General features: G+C 32.0%; 1 protein-coding gene across 1 annotated transcript in view; it reads right to left on the bottom strand.

Annotated features, from left to right (window-relative positions):
- Positions 1-25,174, bottom strand: part of LOC149487051 (semaphorin-2A-like) — a 248,627-nt gene that overhangs the window by 145,075 nt on the left and 78,378 nt on the right. The window contains exon 2 of the mRNA XM_089697292.1: positions 20,170-20,193. The gene's annotated coding sequence lies outside the window, so the exon portion shown is untranslated. The remainder of the gene's footprint in view (positions 1-20,169; positions 20,194-25,174) is intronic.

Genomic DNA, 25,174 nt, shown 5'->3' with positions numbered 1-25,174 from the left:
ATCACAGATGTTTAGGTATTAAAATAATTAAATCACTGCATAGTATAACACAAAGTCGTTTTCCGCTTTCTGTCAGTTTTGCCCTGTATGCTTAGGTCTTTAAAACTAGGCAACAGATACTGCAGCCATTTTTTTAATAGATACAGTAATTCAAGAGGAAGGTACATACATTACGTATATATATAAGATGCATAATTGCACCCTCGCGAAGCCGGAGCGAATTACTAGTATATCTATACTAATACATATTATAAAGCTGAAGAGTTTGTTTGTTTGTTTGAACGCGCTAATCTCAGGAACTACAGGTCCGATTTGAAAAATTCTTTCGGTGTTAGATAGTCCATTTATCAAGGAAGGCTATAGGCAATATATCATCTCGCTAAGACCAACAGGAGCGGAGCAATGCGGGTGAAATATATAGTAAATAATAAATAACTTTACAAAGTGTGTATTCGTGAATTTCCGCTCATCACTTTGTCTTTTTAATCCGGGTAACTTAACTAAGTTAGCGAAGAGTAAAGACTTCCCAAGTCTTGTACAAAATCGATAATTTAACTTAGAGAAAGTTTCACTTCTTATAGTTTAAGTCGGTCGTAATTATAGTGAGTACCCGTGTGAAAATTCTTTCACGTTTACAACTTTCTTTAAATAGTTTTATGATTAAGTAAAAATTTGAACAAAATTTAAACATACACTTAATTTCCGATGTTCCGTAAAGCAAGAGTTGGTTCTCAATTTCTAAGGTAAGTGGTAACGTTCCTATATTTAGTTTATACGTTTTAATATCAATTTTATAAAAAATAAATTTAAATTCAAACAAATTGTGCCATTAAAATCTCTCTTAAATTAAAAGTGAGAGAGCCTGCTCGTGGTTATTAAAAAAACTCTTTCTCATAAAAATTAACTCGATTTATTCAATCTACGATCTTATCTTATAAAATTTGCAAAGGACTAGCCGACGAAGGCTTAAATCTCATAAATGCTCTCAAAATGCGTCTCTTACATCGCTACAATCAAAGCTTATGCATAAATTTGAATTTTCAATTAAGAATCTCTGAAGAAAATTTTATTAGACGTAAAGAGAAACCTTTGGTCTCTTTAGACGAAATACGGAGGTATTAAAGGACACGAATAACGCAGGAGAGGCCCTATTTTAATACGTTAGAAATTACACAATGAAAATTATTTTTCGGCACATTAACATTGCAATTAAAATAATTATTCGTTGCATTGATCAAGTACCTTAAATTAAATAAAATTAATGGTTTAATATTAATTAGGTATACTGTAAATAATGAATACGCAATGGATATACTATAGGTATTATTTAATAATTACTGTATGGTACTTTGAAAAGGAAGCTACAATTTGCGTGAATAACAGAAATAAACATACAAATTGAGGTTAATTTGTAATAATGCGTCAAATTTGAGGGTTAAACTTAATGAAGTAACGTGAGCCGATCCATCGCCGTCTCTGTTCCCGAGGCTGCACCCCAAAACGCTTGAAAGGCGTTCGCAAGATATCTTAAATGAGTTTCGTTATCTCTGTAAAAGAAAATGGGATTAATAGTTAACAGAGATACCCTGAGGCGCTAAACATCCAATTTAACACTTAAAGTAGCACCCAAGTACGTGTTTTTCTTCGACTTTATTTCATTGCTGATAATGATTGTGATTTTATTAATGTTACTTATTAATTCTATCTCTGATTCCACAGGAGATATCGTAGTAATTAAGAGTTACTACAATAAAAGTATAAGATGATCTTTCAAGCAAATTGTCTTCCCTATTTTACATTATGCAAATGCGAAATTTAAAACCTTCATATAAACTTTAGTTCGACAGGATTTAATAGAAATAAAATACATATTGTAATCATAATAAACATAATTATTTTTTATCCTTACCTAAACTCTCAAACACTCAAAACTCTTATACGCAGTATACAAATCGTAAAATAATATTGTTTACTCCTTATAAATAAAGAGTACTTCGAGATAACCATTTCTGAATTCCCGGATCCCCTTTTAGGCCTCAGGCAGACTTATTACTCTTTATATCTCATTTAACGATTATTTTTGCAGCAAAGTTATCGCATTTTTTGTATTTATTTGCTAAGATCGATTCATTTTATGAGTATCTCGCTGAATATTAATTGTTTAAAGTTAAATAATATATTCAAAAATAGTTGTAAGAATTTTTAGTAAATACAATGTCAGAAAAATTGTAACATTACAAAAAATACACTTAGATATATATTTTGTTACATATATTTTGTTTTCCTTCTATGTTTGTTAATGTATTGAGTAATAGTAGGTACATTTAACTGTATTGTCTGATAAACTATCCTACATTCACTAAACTCTATAAAAAGGCTAAACAACCTCCAGTAAACAGCGGACCTACCATCAGCGGATAAGTGTCAGACATATCAATGATTCTTACGTCCAAACTTCAGAGGTTTTATGCAAAGGAGTGAACTCTATAAAGCGACCATAAAGGCTCTCCGCTCCAAGAATGCAAAGTGAGCATACCGTAAACTGTGTTGGCGTCTTCGTGGTGTCCTTTACGATATATTTATATTCATGGCACTATCTCCAACGCGTAAAATTTCGGGCAATGGCGATTCAGAAGCGGGCATATGTAATTTTGTTTGAATAAGTAAAGAGGGAAGGACAAAGGCTATTTGATCTTTCTTCTGTCTCGACTCCAGTAAGAATAAATAAAGCCTCACTATTTATGTGTTGTATCATAAACGGATTTAGGAGGGTTATGCGATTATTGATTTTCCCCGGCGAAGCTTTACAAACAAAACACGGGGATTACGTTTTCAATTTTTTATTCAAATTTAAACGTTGTTAAGCAACGGAATTGTTAGCTTTTGATATTTTGCGCGATATAAATAATTTCAGGCTACATGAATCGTTTTTAGTGTGTAAGTGATATGGAGCATGCTTCAGTATCTATGGAAAGTTTAGAACGATTTTGGTTAAATGGTAACATTTCACATTGAGTATTGTAGAATAAAACCTATATACCTACCAAATATTTTCGCTCCCTACTATGCTAACAAGATTCTTGATTTCAGTGAATCTATTTTGATCAAGTACGATATCTAGGTACCTAAAATCTACATACAGAGAAAACTGCTTATACTATGACTTACAAGTAATAGACCGTACGTTTAACGCTCTAGAGAATAAGAAGGTATTATACAAAAACACAACAGATTTAAACAGAAATTCATCACAATTGATACATTTAAAAGATGAAATATTCAAGTCACATAATAAAGCCAATTTTCGTTTTGTCCGCACAGACATTACCGACACGGCAGCCGTCGTCTGGGAAAGACTATAAAGTACGTTTAGAATCTATTAAAACTGTTTTATTAAAGTACGTAGCAAACGTATATTTAACTTAATTAAAGTTCAGATGACAAAGTATAATATATGAGAATGTAGACAACATTCTTCAAAGTAAATACAATGATTGCTTTTATATAGATCTAACAATCACATAGGTAATACATTTTATTTATTTTTTTTTTTAAACTTATGATTCCAAATGAATTAACAATATAGGTACAATATTTAAACCAATACTTATACATTAAAAAAGTATTTACTGAGTTGAATCACAGTCGACTATGTATTAAAGATAATCAGACTTTAGAATCTAAAGTTTAGATACTGTTATCATACCGTAACATATTTTATATCATAAAAGTAAAACAGTGTCAAATGGACATTTGTGTATAAAAGTAGAATTTAAATAGCGCCCACGGGGGCAGTTGTCTTCATTTTACATTTCCACACCTGAGCTGAGTAAGAACTCGGCTAATTTGTTGAAAAAAGTAATTTCGGCCAGTTTACGAGTGGTCAGTTTATCACCCTTTTTATTGTTTGAAAGTTGAGCGGTTTTTGTAATAAAAAATTGGGTTCTTTCGGTATATCTTTCAGTGCCACGGAATTAATGGCTGGGTTTCAGCACCTGCGTTTTATGTCGAAGTACTATATTGGTTATAAATCGCTGAATGACAATATCGTTCGTGTAAAACAAGGCTTTATGGTATAGGTTACATTTTCTAATATCAAAAGGCGAGTCTCTACAGAGCGAGTAGCCTCGCGAATAAACTAGTGGACGTGGCTTGGCCAGAACAAAGAACGTTCACAAAGATCTAGCTGCTTCGCGCAGTAATAGTTTCGCGAGGTTGCTCGCTCGTGGGCGCGCGCAGAGAGAAAATTAAAAATTACGTGTCACATCAAGCTACAAAATTTTACAATCTCAGCAATGATTCATATCATTTATATTTACTCTTTGATTAAATTAACAAATATAATTTAAGATGATATAATATTAGCTAAATATCGGTGGCTTAAAATAATAGCCGATTTATGAAAAAAGGTTTAGAAAATATATTGAAGTTGATTAAAAATTAAATTATGTAGGCAGCAATAAAGGATATTATTCAAAATATGTGATCATTATCAATAAAGTTATTTTTCATCACCAATAACTAAATGAAACGCGTTTAACTTCTTATCTAAAAGCTCGCGTAGAGCCATGTTGACAAAGGTATTTTTTATAACACTCCGGAATAAAACAAAACAAAAACTACGTAACACAATCTATTACAATGTAATTGCATTAGCGAGGTACCTACCTCTGAATATATTGCTTCAAGTTTCTAATTAATAGGGACGAAGATCTTGCAATAAAATGGGCTTAATTAAAGATGCAGCGCCAATGAGTAAATCGTAGGGGTCGGGAGCCGAGAAAATGTACGGGAAATAAACATAGTTTATTCGCTACATTTTCGTTAACTTTGCACAATTTTTCGAGTGAAACTTTCATTAACTGTTGTTTCAGATTTTGGCTTAAATAAATATGAATTTAGATATTAAACCGACATCTTTTAATACTGAGATCTTGAATCTCTATTGCTCTACAATATTATTGGCCGACCCCACAATCTCAAAGGTATATTTCAACACGATAGCTACTTTATTTAAAAATATACTCCAACATTTCCAAAGCAAAATCTAAAGCCCACGTTTACCAGTAAGACAAAGTACACGCCGCTGTATTGCAAAATAAAAATATTAAAAATTGCAAACGCGATTAAAAATGAAGAATGTATCACCCCGTAATCCAGAGTTTAGCGTTAAGCCTCTCATCCACAGAATTAAAATTTGCTATTCCCAACTGTAATGAAAATGCGACTGGACCACAAATTTTCAGCGTGCAAATGAAATCTTTTGCTAAATTGGTTAACCATTAATTTGTGAATTGTTTTTTGAGACTTGCTACAACGAGACATTATTTTAATTACCCAAATAAATACTCGTTATGGAAATAACTGAACATTTATTTTGTTCATAACGCAGCTGCTGATTATAATCGTGTTAAATTCCGGATTGAAATTAATATCATGTTTGGATTTACGTAATGCCCTATTTATATTTAACGTAAGTACTTTAGATTGACCAAACAGCTTTTAATCTAATTTATTTCGAATTTTATTGGAAAAGCTATACGTTGATTTCGTTTTTGAACTTTTTAAATTGGTATCTGATGAGTAGTTTGTGAAAATGTGAACTTTTCTTGCAGCAAATAAATTATACGAATCTTATATAAAAAAAAAATTGTGTGTGCTAATTAAAGTACTCAAAATAATTCAGCGCGGGATCGTCAAAGCAGGTTAAAATAATATTGATTCATACTTACAGTTTTTTTTATCAGTTCAATTATCAGATATTTTAATTAATAATGTGTAACATAAAAAACTACCTTCTCATTTTTTACATAACTGATATCTGTGTCACGCAAATAAAACGTCTATTCTTATAACAAAAGTATTAACTAAGTAAATAGTTCAATAACAAGAGAAACGTTTTAAATACAGCCGTGTTACTATCGTTTAATAGACGGGGTTGTAAGGGGCTCATAATTAGAGTGAAAGCGTTATATCCGCGACACTGTACAACCTCAAAGAACCTTACAATAGGTAATGTGCTTACGCTCCTGCCTAGTACGCGTCATTACTTTGAGCGTGCTACAGGATTGGGAAACTATGGAGCCGCCTGTCATTTGTCTTTACTAATAAAACAATTGAAGTTTCTTATGTTGAGTCAGTGAAAAGGCAGGGTAGCACAGACTGTAATGGAATACCTTTATAAATATTTACCTGTTTATCTGGCTATTTGAAGGCCAACTAAAATACAGAAATGAATACGAAAGATTATTCGAATTGTATACTTGATTTCTTTCAGAGAGAATTAGTTTAATAATTAATATGAATGACGTAATCTGAAAAATAAACTAAAATATTGCTGATACACACAGATAGACAACGTACAAAATTATATTTTTTATCGCATAAAAGCGATGTATAATTCACGTCTATCATAAAAGCTTACCTAAATAGCATAAAACTACCTTTTTGCGGAAACTATAAAACTGCATACATTCCTCAAAAGTTACCCTTTATCTTCCCCAAAAGCTTAAAAGTATGTTAGCGAGTTCACACAATGTTTGGGTTAAATCCTGACCTTAAAAGTGGCGATATAATCTCAATGCATTTTCAACCCTCTTAAGCTATCACCATGCGACTGTATCTACTAGTATGTATAATGTACCTACATGGGGCGCCCTCGGGCGAGATAAAATACATTTAGATAAATGGAAGAGGCGCCTCTACTCGGGTACTCTCGTTAAACGACAGTCTTAATTTTCCCAAAGTAATAATTAAGAGTGAAGCCTTGGAGGGAGCAGCACTGGCCGAGGAAACTGCTGTTAAATTTTTAAACACCTTTAAGTACGGAGGCTGATACAAAAGTTAATTATGTTAATAAATAAATGTCGCCTTTTTACGTCTATTTATGTATATAGAGTGAAGTGTTTTAATTAGATTCTTATCGGGGAAGTTACTGGAAATTCACCTCCACGTTTTAGACGTATTTTTATTTTTAGTTAACTGTGGTAATAGCAAGAAGTAAAAAGCGATACAAGTATGTGTAAACAAGTTAAGTATAAGATAAATGTGCTCACCTTTGAAGAGATTGAAAAAGAACATTCTTCCCGCAAGTTAAACGCTTCAGGGTTTATACAATTTACGCGCCGTGTTAACACATAAACAGGGATTTAGTAAGAAGCTTATGTATATTGTAAAACGTATTTTTACTATATTCATATGAATGAATATGTAGAGACAAATTGTCATGGTATATAAGTGATCGAATGGGAGACGAAAATCTATAACAAATATACGCAAAATCAATTTTACCTATTCCTATTTTTTTATATCAACACGTACAAAATAACAGCGTATGTAAATACAATGTGAAGATATGTAGCATGATATTACTACCAGAAAAGATTCGATAATTTCATCCCGATAATAAATAGATCTATCGACTAAGAAGCGATGAGAAAACGAAAAAAACATGAAACGAGGTAACACGTATTCAGATAGATTTATCGCCTAATACACTCGTATAAAGATAGATTTTACCCAAAAAGCTTACACCAAATTTTATAGTGAATAAAACTAGACAGTGAAGTTGATGGACAGACGCTTTATGTGAAATGGTTCGAGTTGAGCGTAGTTATTAATTCAGGGCGTCCGTAAAACTTTCGCCAAACAACTGCCTTCGTTTTTAAATATTTACAGCAAGGAATTGAACTGATTACCTATTCATGTTTGTCTCAGTTTTATTTAATATAATGTGCTTGCTGTTAAGGGCTTTAGTAGAACGACAGTGGAAGTTAAGGCATGCTTTAAATTTTTAATGATGACTATAGAAAATTGGAATACTTTTTTTAATTTATAATACGTAGTTTCGTTTATTTTTTAGCAAATTCATAATAATCAGAATGACACATAAACCCTTATCTTATTTTTTATAAACACTGTCGAGACCAAGTTTATATTACGAATATTTTTTTTAAATCTATAATATTTTTACACTAAATAAAATGCAATTTCATGTTTGTCATCTTTTTGTTATGATTTACTGTATTTTTGAACACCTTGCTCAAGTGGGCGGGTAAATTGTCGACATTACTGAATTATTATATTTATTTTTAGTATATTCCTTTTTTTGTTTCCGGGTAATTTTACGGGAAATGGAAATATTTCTTTGAATATTTTCCTCGTTATCCTAACTGTAATTAACTCAGAAGATCTTAAGATAGCAAAAGGACTCTTAGGTGAAAAATCTCGGCAAATGTGCTATAATAATTTTACGTAATGTCTAAAAATTAACCTAAAAAAGTCTTTGTGGAAATGAATGTAAAATGCTTGATCTTATAATGAGATTAATTAGTAAGGTTCCTACCATTTGTGTGTATTTTGCGTAAGTGATGATGTTTTAAATTTTGTTTATTGTGATGATCATCTCATCAATAAGTATGAATACTGTATAGATTTTATTTTTTTGATATATTTTGTGGCAAAAACTACGATATACCTACGTATATTTGCGTTCTAGTATGACGTTGGTATTAATTAATGCATTTTATATGTTGTCTATTGTTAACAATTTTTATTGTATTTGAATTGCGTTTGTTTTTCTTGTCTCTGTTTGTTTTTTTTTATCGTAACCATACATCGTAAATAATCTTTATAAGTGGTATATCCACTTATAAAGATTATAAAGATTAATATCATAAGTTTAATTGAAATACAAATTAATCCAGTATAAAACCACCACAACTTTAAACCAAAGAAGGAACAATCCAGAAGTAGATATATGTATTATGTATCTATAAGCCGAGATGCAGCAAAACAAAACGAAGCAATTTGTAGATTAGTAAGTGTGATAGCGAGAAAGGTCGACGGTAAATTGTCTGGTCTAATACATGTTGTACCCGAGACATTTGTAAAGAGAACTACTTACTTTGTATTGATGGGGAGCTATTTGTACCTCTAACTGACATACACAGCCGGATAAACCCGCCTATGGTGAATATCAACCTGGCCATTCTATTGTAACGAGTTTGAATAAATCTGAGACTCACATTCTGACTATAGACGAACGTATTAATTTGTTAAAGAAACTTTTAGTTGGAAATATCAGTGTTATTTAAGGTGAATAAAGGTCATCTAGTTGGAATTGTAACCTTGTTGTATATTAACATATGTCTAGGTGAGTTGACGGAAATAATGTGTTTCATCATAAATCAAATTTAAAAGTTTTATGCTTAGAACATCAACAGTACTAAGCAGGTTATCCAGAGGTATTTACTTTTTAATATTACTTACTAGTGAATACACATAATTTATTTACCATGTAATTTAAGTTGCATTTGCGCCTAATACTAGCATTTAAATCAGTGGCGTATTACAAGAGAATGGCCTGATTTCCACGCACCATTTGCGACCTTTTCATCTATTTCGGGGATTAATAAACACGATCCGATTGTACAAAACACAATTACTGATAACGGCGTGGAACAATGCTTAGTTTGAAGTAAATTCGACCACTGACAAACAATAGATACGCTTTTATGTTGCGGTGCGAAATTTAGTTTTGATTGAAATCAACTTGGAAATCGAGTTTTCATTGGCATGCGACTGAAATTTTTGACCTGTTGTGTTCAATAATGTAACAGCATTAAACGAAAAAAATTTCGAGTGAAAGTTTAGAGTCCATTAATTTTATGTGTAGGTAAATGGTTTACATAATTTTACAGTAAATGAATGTACTGGTAATATATTTTGTAACTGTACTGTTTACACAGTAAATTAACATAGTAAATAGTAATTATTCACCCGATTAGTGATTTGTCTTAACAAAGACTACGCAAAACATTGGCTAGCTCTTTTAATAATGAAATATGATCTACCTCTGGATTTTTTAATTAGAATTTTGTAATTTAAGCACGTCTTAATTAAGTCCCTGTATGGTATGTATTTTCTTTATTGTATTTATTGCAAAGGGGCGCATTAGTTACGCACACATGCCCCGCATAAAGCTACTGTTGGTATAGCAACGCCGGCCAAGTCTCAATCTTTATTTGATAATTTATTGAACCGGTATATTCTAGTTTTGGATGACGTCAAGTTTTTGGTATGTATATACTGTGGTTTTTTATTATCGTTTACTTTAAAATTTACGACTTTTACGTTGTCTAGGTTAATTTTGTCTGAAAATTCGATTCCTGTCGTATTTGCTCAAAATTTTTACTCCAAAAGTTCTTCAGTTAATATACAGTAAGAAAAAACTATATATTTTAAGAAATTGTCCGAAATAAAATGGTTATGGTGTCACGGATTAAGTAATCTGTGGTTACAATAAACGCATCTACCAATTTTTTTATTTAATTTACAATATAAAAAAACAAAGGTAATTCATTCCATACCTCGATAGCAAATGTAATATATTGTATGCCGATAGGTATTCTGAAATGTTGCTGAGTTCACCCGAGAGGTAAAATGCCCTTCACCTGTGATTCACCTTCAGATCTGTCTTTTGTGCCCAGCCAGACCGAGACTTTATTTTTATTGACAGTGATTCCCGAGATATAGTATTAACAAAGTTCAGGAGACAGCAAACACGCATTTAATATATTTGGTTCTGAATAAATACTATTATTTTTATATTGTTTTTCTGCGCATTTTTAATACTCTCCTAGCCTTGCCAATTTAACGAACACTATGGATCAGTTTTGATAAGGGTGTACTAACTTTGAACTTACAAGGTGTAGCTAACATGTGTTAAATTGGAGAGCTCTACAAATTGATTTTAAACAAACCCCGTAGCGTAATTCTAATTTAAACCATTTTCTAACGTTTGAACAATTTGAAAGGAGCGAATGATGTTCAAAGCTACAAAATGACCACCCGACAAAGACGTAGTGCAGCCATCAATATAAGCACGATTGTTTCGATCCGAATGGGGTCGGGCACATTAGTAGCAGATTAATATACTCCTATCGGGCCGTCCCTAATGCAAAAGTATTTCCGATACACACGTTAGCTATTTTATTTCACTCGCCCCATAGAGTACAGGCAGCTGATTTAGGCAGATAAATGTATCGGATGATGCGTTATTTGTGGTACGACTATGGTTGAGGAAACTGAGCTGAAAAATGTAGTTCGTTTTGCTAAGGAAAGTCAGTGAATAACGAAATTATATACCGTCCTAAGGGAACACGTTACAAAAGAAAGAAATGGTTTCATTTCTTTTAATAGGTCACATCACAATACAAAATATGAAATATGTTTCGTTTTTCTACTTTCATAATATTTAAGAAATTTCCACATATACAACACACGTTCGAAGGAACAATAGGTAACTAAATTATTTATTCATGTATTTTAGGAATAAACTTGGAAATTTTGAAATCCTTATTTCATGGAAACAGTAACCAACGTAACTATGTTCCAAAAATACCTTAATTAGGTATTTATTTATTTTTATGAAGCACAGGTGATAAAAACAAATCTGTAGATTCATTCCAGGCCGCTAGACATAACCCTAAAGCGGCATACGTTTTCATGTTTAAACCTTTTTATCTACAGCTAAGCCGTCGATAATGATGCTCAGGGCCAGAGCCACACTTTCATTAAGTTTTGTACTCGACAAGCGTCGCATTAAATCCGCAACCCTAAATTGCGAGACAAGGATGACTAATACGTTTTCTTGATTGACAAACAGGGAAAAAAGAGCCCTACACTTGATCCGATTTATCATGCGCGGCTCTTATTAAAGCGACCAACATGCGTGTTACTTCAAACTTTAAAGTAGGTGTGTATTTAAAGACATGGAAAACTTGGAGTCGACAAAGTTTGAGTTGAATCTTTTAGTTCGGTTGTATTTCCTGTATATTTTAATGTGTAATTTATTTCAATTATAGTTTTTCGTTACAATAAATACTGTTTAATTATACATCTAGTTTTTATGTTATTTCACAGAATATTAGAATTTAATTAATACTTGTTTGAGTATGGATAAAAATAAATCCATATGCACACAAAATTTAGCAAACACGCATTTCGTAATTAAACTTGCATTCACGGGTTTATAATATAACGTAAACATTATTAACAAAACAGTATTGAGCAAACAGTAACAACTCAATGGCGTTCTATATCCAACAGATTGTAGTTTCCATTCATATGTAGATGCAACAAAAAATCCAATAAACAAGACATAGGGCACTAACATCCCCTTCTGTCATTATTGAAAAGAATGTTAACATTGCAGTCGGCTTATCCTGGGGTCGATTTACCAAAAGAGTTAGTCTAACGAATAGCCACCCCACCGCGGATCCAGCTAGTCTCTCGTTACGCTTGACACTTCAATTCGGCTTAAATTTAGTTAGAAATTCAAATTCACCGAGTTTAGATTTCTAACACAGCCGGGTTTTTGAGGGTTTTCATATCGCAGTTAATGAATACGTCCATCGGAGTGACAGAGATTGAAATGTGGTTCCAAAAAGTTGTGAATGAGAATGATTTGGGAATAAAACACGATAACTTTGAAGTTTGAACGTAAGGTCTATTTCTGTTTTGCTTTATGGACGATAAAATTTAGACAAAAAAAATAACCAAATCATAATATAATAAAGATAAATAAAGATAAAAACATAAAACAAATGTTATTCACGAATAAAATATATGTATGTTCATTTCAATATTTAATTTGAATGAATTATTTCTTATAATGTATAATACATTCTAGTATTTTCAGTACATAGGTGATTCTACGATTTTAAGCTCCAACCCAATTTTTATTATTTTATGTTTACATTTTATTAAAGATATGTTTCTTTGAACGTAAGAACAAAATGAATTGGGGCTGTGATAAGAGCTCATCATCAGGTATGTGAAGTATTCACATATTAGCTCGTGGAGCTCCGTTTTTCCACTTCCATGCCGCTTAGCACAACTTCAGAGAGGATTCATATTGCCGCCGCGAACGCGTTTGTTTTGTTCAAATTTATTTTATCAAGTAAACGTTGGACTTCCGCCCACTGGCTCGGACGTAATACGCAGTAATACGAGCATCGACTGTACCGCATTATATTTGTTGCGAACTAATGAGTGAAGTTATTTGCTTAATTATTTTCACGAGTTTAACGCTTAGTGAACATTTAAATACGTATTGCGGACTTAATTGAATATCGCATCGAAACGGGATAAATTATAAACAAACTCGGACTGTGATTAACGTGTGCATCGCTTGAATAAATTAATGTCATTCAAATGTAATATTTTGCATTAATTGTGGCGTCAGTTAGTAAATGTAACATTCAATGTTTTACGAATTTCGTGTATATATAGAAACTCGTCGTAACGTTATCTTTAATTATCCTTCAGTAGGTACTCTTAATATAAATCATTAATTCGAAAACGAATGGTCGCTTTCGAATTTTACGAGTTCCGGTTGAATTTTAACGAGTCATTGCACTTTTAATTCATTAAAACGAGTGAAAAGAAAAATCGTTACTGATGAAAAATTGATGGCAAGACAAAATAGTTGTCCCCCGGTGTATAAATCGCAGATTCACGTCCCACGTTTCACTAAAAGCGTTGATGAGAGCGCCCAATGATTAATCGTGTTTTCATTAGTGTCGCCTACAAAATGACATAGTTATGAAACGCCAGTTCAATCAACTCGGTTTCAATAACAATTTTTCATTCTCGACACACTAATTAAGTGCTTTTCATAAATATAGCCGAGGTGTGTCTGGTGCGTTTTCAATTTCAACCCTAAGGCGGACGTGTAAGATTAAAAATGATTTGGGATTAGAATCGGCGGAGAGGTCGAAAGCGACATCTTTAGTAACAAGTGTAAAATATTTTCCCCAATCGTTGTACCTGGTGCCCCGAGGGATATTTCAAGGGTGAATAAGCTCGCATAATGGCAAAGGGTACAATATTTTAAATTTCAATCGCTGCGAGCGGTCCGCGCGCTCCCCGGAGTGAGAAAGAACAAAGAATCCATTTGGTGACTTTTGCTAAGTGTAACTCATTATATATTTTGATAATATTTCTATTTTAGTTTCTTGATATAACATTATTTATGTCATTACAAGAGTTAACAATAGTAACCAAGTTTTAGTTTTAACTTTTAACCAACTTCCTTTTAGTGTCAAGTGTGTTTGCAATATTTTTATTATATTTACGAATTAATTCAGTTTATAATAATATATTATGATACACATTTTAAACTTAGGAAATAATTATTTATAATTTATATTGAAATCAATTTTTCACAATAAGGTCGACATACTTTCATAAAAATATATAAATACTTATAAAAAGCAGCTAATAATGAAACGATAAGATCTAATTGGACATATTTTCCTGAACTTATATTGTCGTGAATATAAAATGGAGCTTATCTGATTGCCTAATAAAAAACGCCAGAATCTAATAGCCTCGAAAACAAATGGAAAACGAAAAATGAGGGTACGAACATAAAAATTCATAGCAATTTTTCGATTTTATATTAATTGTCACTTTTATATCCTAAGCTTCCCCTTCAAACATTAAGTTTTTATTCCGAGATTAATTTTGCGAATCGTTATCGCCGCCTGACGATTGCCGACGAATTTGTTACGGCAGAATACACCTTTTCAGACAAATTGCAAATTTTATGCGGCGCTACGATAAAGGACCTATAATCATTATTATAAGTCATAACTTTGATTGAAATTCGGTCACATTTTCGGAGGCCCTTATCGCATGGTTGCAGTCGCCGTGAAAAATACCTTTCGCCGAATTCGCGAATCGTTCGCCAACAGTCGACACTTCCAATCCATTTACGTTTAATGCTACAATGGAGGTGTTTAATATTGACATTTTTACAATAATTTAACGGCATTATTCCCTCCGTTGTGTGCTTGTGTTTTCACATTGAGAATTACATCGAATGAATGTCGACGTTGCATTTTTCCCATTCCGTGAGTATATTTTATTTTTTCCAATTGTTTATTTGATGACATTGTGGCTGGAAGTTATTTACGGTGGATTGCATTGTATTTGTTTTTGTTTATTTATACATCTCCATACAAAGCAATTATATTTCATTTTGTATACTTTCCAGCGTTTTTATAGGCAAGAAAAATGAATAAAACTGATACTTTAGTTTTAAACATCTTTTAAGTCATTTTTAAAGAAGTAGCTTGTGTATTTGTTAAAGCAAATAACGATCTTAATCCTTGAGAGTAGCTCTTTGAAAGCGACAGTAACAATAAAAACCTTAATAAGATTTAAAGCGTAATGAAATCAATGTCAATAAATTGTGTACTAAGAATTAAATTAAGAGAATGAAAACATAAAGCAAACCTTTCAGTCCTCGCTTTGAGAGAAAGGACGAAATATTGTAATAAATAGAATAAAATCGCATTTAACGAAACAAAGCATCCGTAATTCTCTTTGGAAGATCTCGTTAGAGTCTTAATGAATCTATTGAGATTTCACGGAGCGAGTCGGGAGGGAGGGTAGCTTGTACTAATAATTTGCGTTGAGACCTCGTGGTATCAGTACACCGAGTCATTGAGCAAAGCCTAATGCTATTTCGACCTAAGTTGGGAGCATCGAGTCGTCTCGAAACATCGCTCAACTTTAGATAATGCATTATTTTGTTGGGTAAAATTACCTTGAAAATATACATTTGTATTTCTATCTGAATGACGAATTGTTGAGTTATGCACGGCAAACGGTGCCAAGAGACTTTTTGTTTTCCATATAAAACGTATTTATGTGTAGTTCGTTCATACATTTTTGTGAAATAAAAGACGCGACCATTGTCATTTGGCCCTACATAAATCACGAAATCACGAAGAAATACTAGTAAATACAAAACTACAACATTGCAAAGTTGTGATTCATCAAACATCCACCGCCTTAATTTCGTGTTTGTAGAGCTCTCGATGCAAAAAAAATAAAATCTACAACACATAACAAACATTCCGTTCCTAATTTAATCCTATACAGTGAAATAGCCGTATATTTTCATAGGAACTCTCGACAAAATAATCTTATTACAGCGCGAATTATATTTAGTTCGGGACTCGGGTACAGGGCTGGTGTCGCGGTGTCTCAGAAACTAATTGCATTACAGCGATAGAGCGCTGAAGCAAGCGATGCTAATGGACGGTATTAATTATCGCTAGCGTCTCATCAAATCTGCAAAATATCCATTTACGATGCTTAAAACCGTGAACGCTCTGACGTTTGTACAAAAATCAGTTTATGACGCATAAAAGGAACGTAAACTGGGATTAACGATTCCAATGGAAATTTAGATTGAATTTCAATTAGTTGCATTTCATCGACACGACGTTCAACATTTTTGCGGAAATAAGATTAAATGATTTAATCCGCTATGGAAATTGGGATCTTTTATCTGAGTTCTGACAGTTTGGTTGGAAGAAATTCGATGATTTTTGTGCAAATAGCGTAATGATACTCTATTTCATTAAATAATGTAATTTTTTTTACCAAGTTATTCTTCTTTTTCACGTGCCTTTCATTGTGTTAATAACGTAGATACAAGTAATAGAGACAAGTAAAAATAGCTCAAATTCAAATAGTTAATTTCTCATTCCAATCCAACTTTCCGATAATGCAATTCACATTTGCGACTATGACCATTCAGCGCCGATCACATTTCCAAACATAAAAATTTGATTGTATAAAGCGGTATAAAAATGAAAACTACACTTCTACACTTCAGATCGTTGAGACGTTAACAATAAAGAAGTCGTAACGCGGTGTCTGAGTGCAGCTGTAACGACAGCAGATGGTCCATAAACGTCTCAATGTTAAAAGTTGTCCTATGAAGCGACAAGCCGGTTCCCCGCAGCGCGATCATTACTGCTACGGAGTTTTTGGCTATTCAATTGTTAATGGAATATTCAAATAGGTCTATTCTATTGCTAGGATAAAATATCATAGTGTAAAAGGTTCTATCGTAGAAGTTAATGCTAATAAAGAGATATAAGCAATTACTTTGTACTGTGTCAAAGTTAAAAGTTGTCGTAGCACATCGTCGGTACCCGTAGCGCGATCTGCTACGGAACATTGTACGTAACCATTGTAAAACCGGCGGTATAAAATAGCCTATTTTATGGTAAGTAATGTGAATATGTATTTAAATAGTCGGTGTAATTAGTAAAATACTATAGATTAAAGTTAGATTTTATTTTAAATGGTTGTCTTTAATAAATTGCAACCCACATACGAAAATGTCTGCCCAAAATCTTTAGGATCTACCTCTCATCACAGGGACATTAAATTCAAATAGAAATAAAAAGGGTCGTAATATTCCACGATTCCATTTAATACCTAAAAACAGCATCTTCACAACCATTCATACAAAACTTTTCGAACATTAATGCAGAATATATCTTTTCCAAGATTTGCATACAAATTCGCCTAAAATCACAATACATTGTCCTTTTTTATATCAGCTATAAAAGGGTACGACTGCTAATTCTCAGCAACAGTTTAACTATATAAGGCCACTGCCAGCTTCAACCCTAATTCCGACATTCCAGTGACGTTAAATAAAAGTAACATTTCACCCGACACCTCGCAGCTGACGGCCTAACTTTATCCATTTCATAATAGAGCCTGTAATTATTTCCAAGCAGTTATTGTCACTTCAATGGAAATGTATTATACTGGAATAAAGGTTTATCGATACAGAGCAGCTTTTTGCGATGATAATAGTAAATAAATACACTTTTTTATTCTAGGAAAAAGAAGAGATATATTATGTATTAAATGATTTTTTTTTATCAAAAATAAAATGTTTTTATTTTTGTAAGAGTTTGCAAAATACATAATAAAATCTCTGATGCCTATTATTCCGAAGGAACGCTCAATTGAAAATTATTTAAGAAAAGAATTTAGTTTCAGTAACTTTTAGTAGCCATTAAAATGGTCATACTTTAGTGTCCTTTCGAATGCCAATCGAAGTGAGGCATGAGTGTACTTCGTTAAGTTAATGTCAATATACGATAACGAGCGCTTTGACTTCATACGCGAATGGCTTTATATCCAAAAAATTGCGCAAGAATCTCGCAGTCTTTTGCTTTCAAAGAGTCCCCTTGTTGATCTGTACTCTGTGAAAATATTTGAATCCGGTGAACGGGCGAGTCGGAGAGGGTTCATTCGATCGATGCACCTGAAATCTCTTCGGATAAAAGTTTGCCAACAAATTTCGTAATAATTTCGGAGCAGTGAAGCGCGTGACGTGAGCGACTTCAACAAACTTTGGCATCTGCCAACCGGAGCCAATATGAGGGCGAGCATTCCGAATATTGAAAAACTGCGTATCATAACTGCTTGATGGAATAATATGCTAAAAGCTTGTGGTTAACCTAAAACAAAATCACAAAACTTATAAAAATAAAATTATTCTTTAAAGCAACTGTTGATCTTTAGTAGAGTCGCCTTCTACTTTACTTTTGTTTTTAATCAATTCAAAAATGTGTAAGAAAAATAATCTAATAATAGAAAAATATATTCGGATTAAAATATTATGTAATAAACAACAACTCCCAACACAATCGATTGTGCCAAACAAATTGAAATGATTACAGTCGCGCCCGCATGACTTCTATCGAGAAACACTCCACACCACTTTAAAATCGGAAAATTTAATATCGTTTCAAATTGGCAAAATAATAAACTGTGATGTCAGATACAGGAAATGCAATCATGCCGCTTATGGGGTTGTAATTAAATATTAAGCTTGCTGCTACGCCGCGATGGCTTACCTTCGTGTCATTGTTGATTTATTTTGTTAATTTCATTTTGTGTTTTGACACGTTAATAACAATTCATATGAATATCTGATATGGTTAATATGGGTTTATTAATATTTTGTTGTATGTGCATGCTTTAAATATATCCATACGATTAATGTAGAGCTTTCTCTATATCATAATTTTCAAATTAAAATGACAATGTTTTGCCAAAACTATGTAGCAATAATTAAATTAAATTTATTGAACAAACATAACTATTACAAGTGTATTATGAAGTACATGTTTTTAATTAAAATAGAGAAATGTTAAAATAGTTCAAACGAATTTGTACAAATGTTGAGTATATTATTTTAGCACAATCTTTTACAAATTTATTTTAGTGAACGGTTTTATAAACAATAGTTTATGCTAATTATATTATTATTATGAATAGGTACAAATTTAACTAGCTAACTAGACCAGTCCATTGTCGGATTAAATTTAGCTAAAAGGTTTCTATATCCATCGAGTTTATAAACTCAACTTTAAACTAAAAAACACAATAAACTTCTCACATAACATACTTCTACCGCCGCCCTCTGTACATTGTTAAATAGGTTATTAAGTGTTTTAAATTGTCATAATATAAGGTGTATAATAAAGAATTTTTCATTCATTCTACTCTTAAAAACAACAATTATAATAATTCTTAGTCATAACACAAAAAAGAATATAAATGAAAATAACTACAATCAGAGCATTTATAGGTATTCCACCACTGTCATTCTCTGCTTGTATTAGCTTCAAGGTGTATTTCCTTTGAGTTTGAAACAAAGGCTTTGTACAAGTGATAGAAATTAGAATCGTTCCGTAATAACACTCTGTAATTATCGACAATAATTGCTAAAGCACGTGTGTATAATACGTTATATGTATTCTAACTAACGGAGCTTTCTTTGATACAAATTGAATACAAAGCAATTAAGACAATATGATAACATGTACATATGATATGAATCACTAAAGCTTTTTTAGTCATGAAAGAGTGTAAATATTTCTTACGTTTTAGGGATGAGTATTTTTTTTTACAATTTAGATTAGGTTTTTTAGATTATAAATGTTATTTCCAGAAATTAAACAAATTATTCAAATAAATCACATTTCGTTATATTTTGTAATTCCACCTCAAATAACTAAGTCTGTTAATTTGATCATTCTTCTATTTTTTACTTCCTATAAATTCTAAACATTTAATTATTATAAATATTTTATTATGATCGTCCTTAAGATTTATTTTATTTACACCAACTTACACGTATACAAAACGTCCTATTAAAAATTTACTGTTTCCACGTAACCCTTACACGACAATTATCGTGTCTTGAATTATAAACGCGAAAAGCATAATTATAGCCTGAAGCAAACAATACAATGTTTTTATAACACTCACCTATCTCAGAACTTCACACGACATCTGAAATAAAACAGAATTTTTATTTTATTACACTTCATCAAAGACAACCCGTGTAAATTCAATTTTCGTCCTAGTCACAATTTTCTTCGGGCCGTTGATACGTAACTGTAAATATAAATAAATATCATTTTTCTTTATATTTTCATGGACGAAAATTGTCTTACTTTGAAGGTAAGGTAAATTAAAATTAGTAAATTAAATAATTGTTTGTAAAACCCTTTGATGATGATATCTACAGAAGTTTCCGAGAAAGCATTTAAATTTTAAACGTGTTGTAATTTTGTCTTTGTTATATTTCTGTGTACATTTCCTAAAACTCTACATACACGGACTCTACAACATATAGTATTTGCTATTATTTTGAATTTATAATGTATTTTTATGTATTTTTATCGAATATACCTACTATAGTGATTAAGACCGACCTTTTTCATAGAAACAAATATAAACCATATCAATTGCAATTCATTGCACACATCAAACGTATCATAACCATAATTTCCAGCGCTTATTGTATGACAAATGGAAATATAAATGGCATGTCAAACGTAATCATGTCAGATTATTATCAGAAAATTGTTCAGTTTTCGTGGCGCGGCGTCTACGCGACGCAGGCCTGCCGTGACGGTAATGCCGCGGGAATACAAATACTACCACTATTAAACGAAGGCAGGGTAATTGCAGCATATTGTTGTTATTGGCTTGCAATACAAGAACAACCTTTTAACATTTAAAATAAAAACATAGCGGAAACGTCATCGGCATCTCTTACGAGCGTGTAAGCGTGTGCGCTGTTTGGCTCAAATATGTGATTTTTCAAACCAGATTGTCCATCAACCACTTATCTTACAAACATATGAATTACTAATAATTTTAGGAAATGTTAGTGTCTATGTTGTTAGTTAAGAGTTTTTTTCAATTAATACAGTATTTGTGAATACCATCAAGATGACTGAGCCGATGATTACTCGATTCCGAGTTCCGACCATTGAGATAATATGTACTACGTACTACATATTATCTCAATGGTCGCAGACCATTTTTATGTCAGAAGACATATATTGTAATTCATACTTCTATTGAGTCAAAAACAATATTGTTTATTTTATTCATAAAAAATTATATCCACAGCTTTGTTGCTTTCTAAGTAAGTAATTGATTGAATGAAAGTATAAAATTCCTAAGAACCTTAAATTTCACATAATTTTCAAACAATCAATGTGTAAGAAGAAACTGTAAATTATTTATGAGAATTCAACAAATTTTACGTCGTTTTTACACAGTAAATACCATTTTCTGTGGTTCTTATATTATGTTTGTATGTATAATTATTTGTTAGAAGCTTTTTATACCTATCGAATAAGTTAAAATTAAATGTGTGTCATAAGCATATTGAAGGTATGCTTATGTTTTATGTTCGTGTGCAGATAAAATAACACTTCAAGAAAAAAAACAAACCCTATGAATCAAAACATTTACAAACAAAAGTTCCCAAACCAATTATTCTTATTCACAAACCGGCACGTCAAAAGCCGACGTGTTATCAACACTTAATTATTAAAACCGTTTGCGTTAAATTAACACAAAATAATCATTAAATACAAACACTTCACTCATAATAATTCCGCTTTAAATCATAACGTTAGTGAGTCGTGCAATTAATTGCGTGGAATAACTTTATCACTGAAAGCACATTATACCGTGAAATGTTTGTAAGCGTGTTACACAATAAATAACGGACACTAAGCTGATTAGCATAAAATCGGGTCGACATACCCAGAATTACCTAAAATCTGTTAACAAATGGTGGCTTTGCATAATTGAATGAGTCCAAAGCAAACGCGGGCATATGGAGCACGTTCTGTAGCCAGCTTTTTCTAACCAATTATATTCTGGGAATCGTTTAAAAACGTGATGACTAAAATTCTAATATTTGATACGATTTGCATGCCAATGTTTGCTAACATCGATCGAGCATATTTTACATAAGTTTTATTTTGATATGACTGAAAGTTTTCACGTTGGATAAATAATATTATGGTGTAATATTTAACTCTCAACTTTTACCTCAAAAGACTATCAACTAACACAGACAGGGAAATCTTTAAATAAAACGAACAAGAACAAATCTTTTTTTTTATTTGGTACTAGCTGTGCCCGCGACTTCGTCCGCGTGGAATAGTGACTGCATAGTAGTTACTACTTAACTTTTATTGAATAAACATACCATAAATAATGAAAAGAACTGTTAGTAAAATTTATTACTAAACTGAGCTAAAAAATAAAAAAATAAATGCCTAATTAATTTTCTACGTAAAATTTATTTTAAATTATGTCATATTATTTTTAGGCACCATGGAGGAAGGGAGCAAATTTATTTTTCTTCCTTCCTTGTATGGATGTTTTTGACAATATATCGTGCAGCAACTGAGCGCCGAGATAAACGTCAAAACGCAAAGGAATAGAATCCGCTATCGATACTAATTGACATAAGCGACGACGACGACCACGAACAAAATTTTCATCCAGTCGCAATTTAACAAAATTGTGCAAAACACAATTAGAATAAAATGTTAAAATTTCCTGTCGTTCTGGTCCTTGGAATTTTTTTTTTGAGATCAGTGAATGAAAAAATAGATTTTTCGTAGCGCTCAGATTCCTCAGCGCTCAGATCTTTCCTGTCTCACGCCTGTAGTAAATAAACCGTTTAGACCAATTGCAATAAAAATTAAATTAAAAAAAAACCCTGCAGCGCAACGAAGAAAAGTGCATAGAAAAAGGAATAAATAATTTTACAAACTTCCCGAAGATCTTTAAAAAATAAATACCATTTTAAATATTAATAAAAATAAAAAAAACAAAGTCGTCGGGGCTGCCATACCATCATTATCATACTTAAAGTTGTCATAAATGATAGATTATATTTTTTTTTATAATGGTAGATACTTAATTTTAAAGATCGTCGGGAAGTTTGTGAAATTATTATTTATTCCTTTTCCTTCGTTGCGTTGGGTTTTTTTTATTCTTAAATTTTTAACTTCGGTTTCTTATTTTCATGTAATATTTTCAAGTGAGCGAGATCTACCTCTACCTCCATATTACATTCCTACATCCTATTGATATCTATAAGTTTGTTGCTCCTTGACAATATCTTTTAAGTTGGGCCGTAACCGTGCACAAATTGTAAGTAATGGACCACAGTGGCAAAAGAAGTTGGCAATTTTTTTTCCTAAAGATATCTTTAGGAAAAAAAATTGCCAAGGGCCAACCTATGTGGCTTTGAGTAGAGTTCAAAATTTCCAGGGTGTGGCTATCCTCTCGCTCCTATATCCCCCTCTTCTTTCACAGACTTTCAACCCTTCCCTTTCCACCCCTAGTAAATGGCAGAACCGATTTTGATGTAAACCATATTATCTAATTGTACCTATATCTACACGTCATATCCTGTCGTTTGATGCTCCATTTCCTAAAGTGCCCTATATGTAATAAACGGATGAACCGATTTCGATAAAACATTACTAATTGTAATTCACACGTTGTTCTTTCATATTTTGATATGCCGCTTGAGTTATTTGAGCATATTCGATTATTGTTCATTCCCACTTTTACCGCTGTAATCTAATAAATGAAAATATAACTAATATTTTTTTCCACATTCCCACTTTTACCTCTATATACCTAGGTATGATAAATGGATGAACCGATTTTGATACACTTTATCTAAGAACCAGCGTCGGAAAATATGCTGCCTAACAACAAAACCGCATCTAATTCGGATTACCTGTTAGCAAGCTACGGTGGTACAAACAGACACACACACACACACACATAGCGGTCAAACACTTATCACCCATCTTTTTGCGTCGGGGGTTAAAATATAATACGACATATATAGTAAGCATAATTCTAATTTGACCCCTCCCCCCTACTACATCAGCTTACCCCCCCACCCTTGGGGACTTTCGATATGATCACCTGGACGTTTATAAGGAATAACTGTAGCCTATAACAGATAACTTACGTTTTATCGTACACTGTATAATAGTGTACCATAGAATGCCTTAGCAAATGTTCGCCGTGAATACTTAAATGGTCATAACTTTTTTATTTACGAACCGATTAACATGAAATAAACACTAAATGTTAAATGAAGATTACCTCAATATATTAGTGAAAACACCATCGTAATTGGATAAGCCGTTTCTGAGATTAGCATGCACAAAAATACAGACAAACAGACAAAAAAAAAATTAACTACAGTTTTGGGTTTGGGATCGATTTAATAATAACCCCTGCTAAATTTTTTTTTCATATTTTCATTGTACAGACATCACTTTTCTAGAATTTTATTATATGTATTGATGATGATTGACCACGCGCAAGGTTACTAATTTCCACTACATCCTCAGGCAAATCGTCAATTTTTATGAACATTGAATCTGTAAATAAAAAAAATCAAAAGATGACTGTACCTAACTTTATTAAAAAGCTAATAAAGTTTTATCAATAACTACAGTGACCTTCTTTGGGCGTTTAATATAGTCTTGTAAAAATTATAACTACATACAAATAAAATTTCATCATTTTCTTATTTTGTCATAACTTTAACTAATTAAAAACATGAGTCTAACACGATCACTGTTATCTACTATTACCTATATTAACTGTAATGGTGTCTTGTTTGACATCAAATAATAAACATCTACCCTCACTTATAAAAATTTAGTATATTCACATGAAATATAAGCGCACTCGCTACTCTGGGAAGATATGAATTATTTATCTAACTTTAAAAAAAACAACCTCACCAACATCATAATAAGTAATATTTAAATTATGAATTTCCAAGAAGCGTTAATATAATGTAAATTGATTTGATTTTAATGAAATCTCATAGATGGCGCTGTTTTAAATTTGTCTTTATACTACTAAGATTCATTATACATAATTATTATTCACATGAAATATAAGCACACCTGAA

The sequence above is a fragment of the Colias philodice genome, chromosome 7 (assembly GCF_061535455.1).
Source record: "Colias philodice isolate Cphi_HAF_F1 chromosome 7, ilColPhil1 Martin Lab GWU primary, whole genome shotgun sequence".
Classification (NCBI taxonomy): domain Eukaryota; kingdom Metazoa; phylum Arthropoda; class Insecta; order Lepidoptera; family Pieridae; genus Colias; species Colias philodice.
The sequence above is the reverse complement of the archived record's forward strand: the minus strand, read 5'-3'. Positions and strand labels throughout refer to the sequence as shown.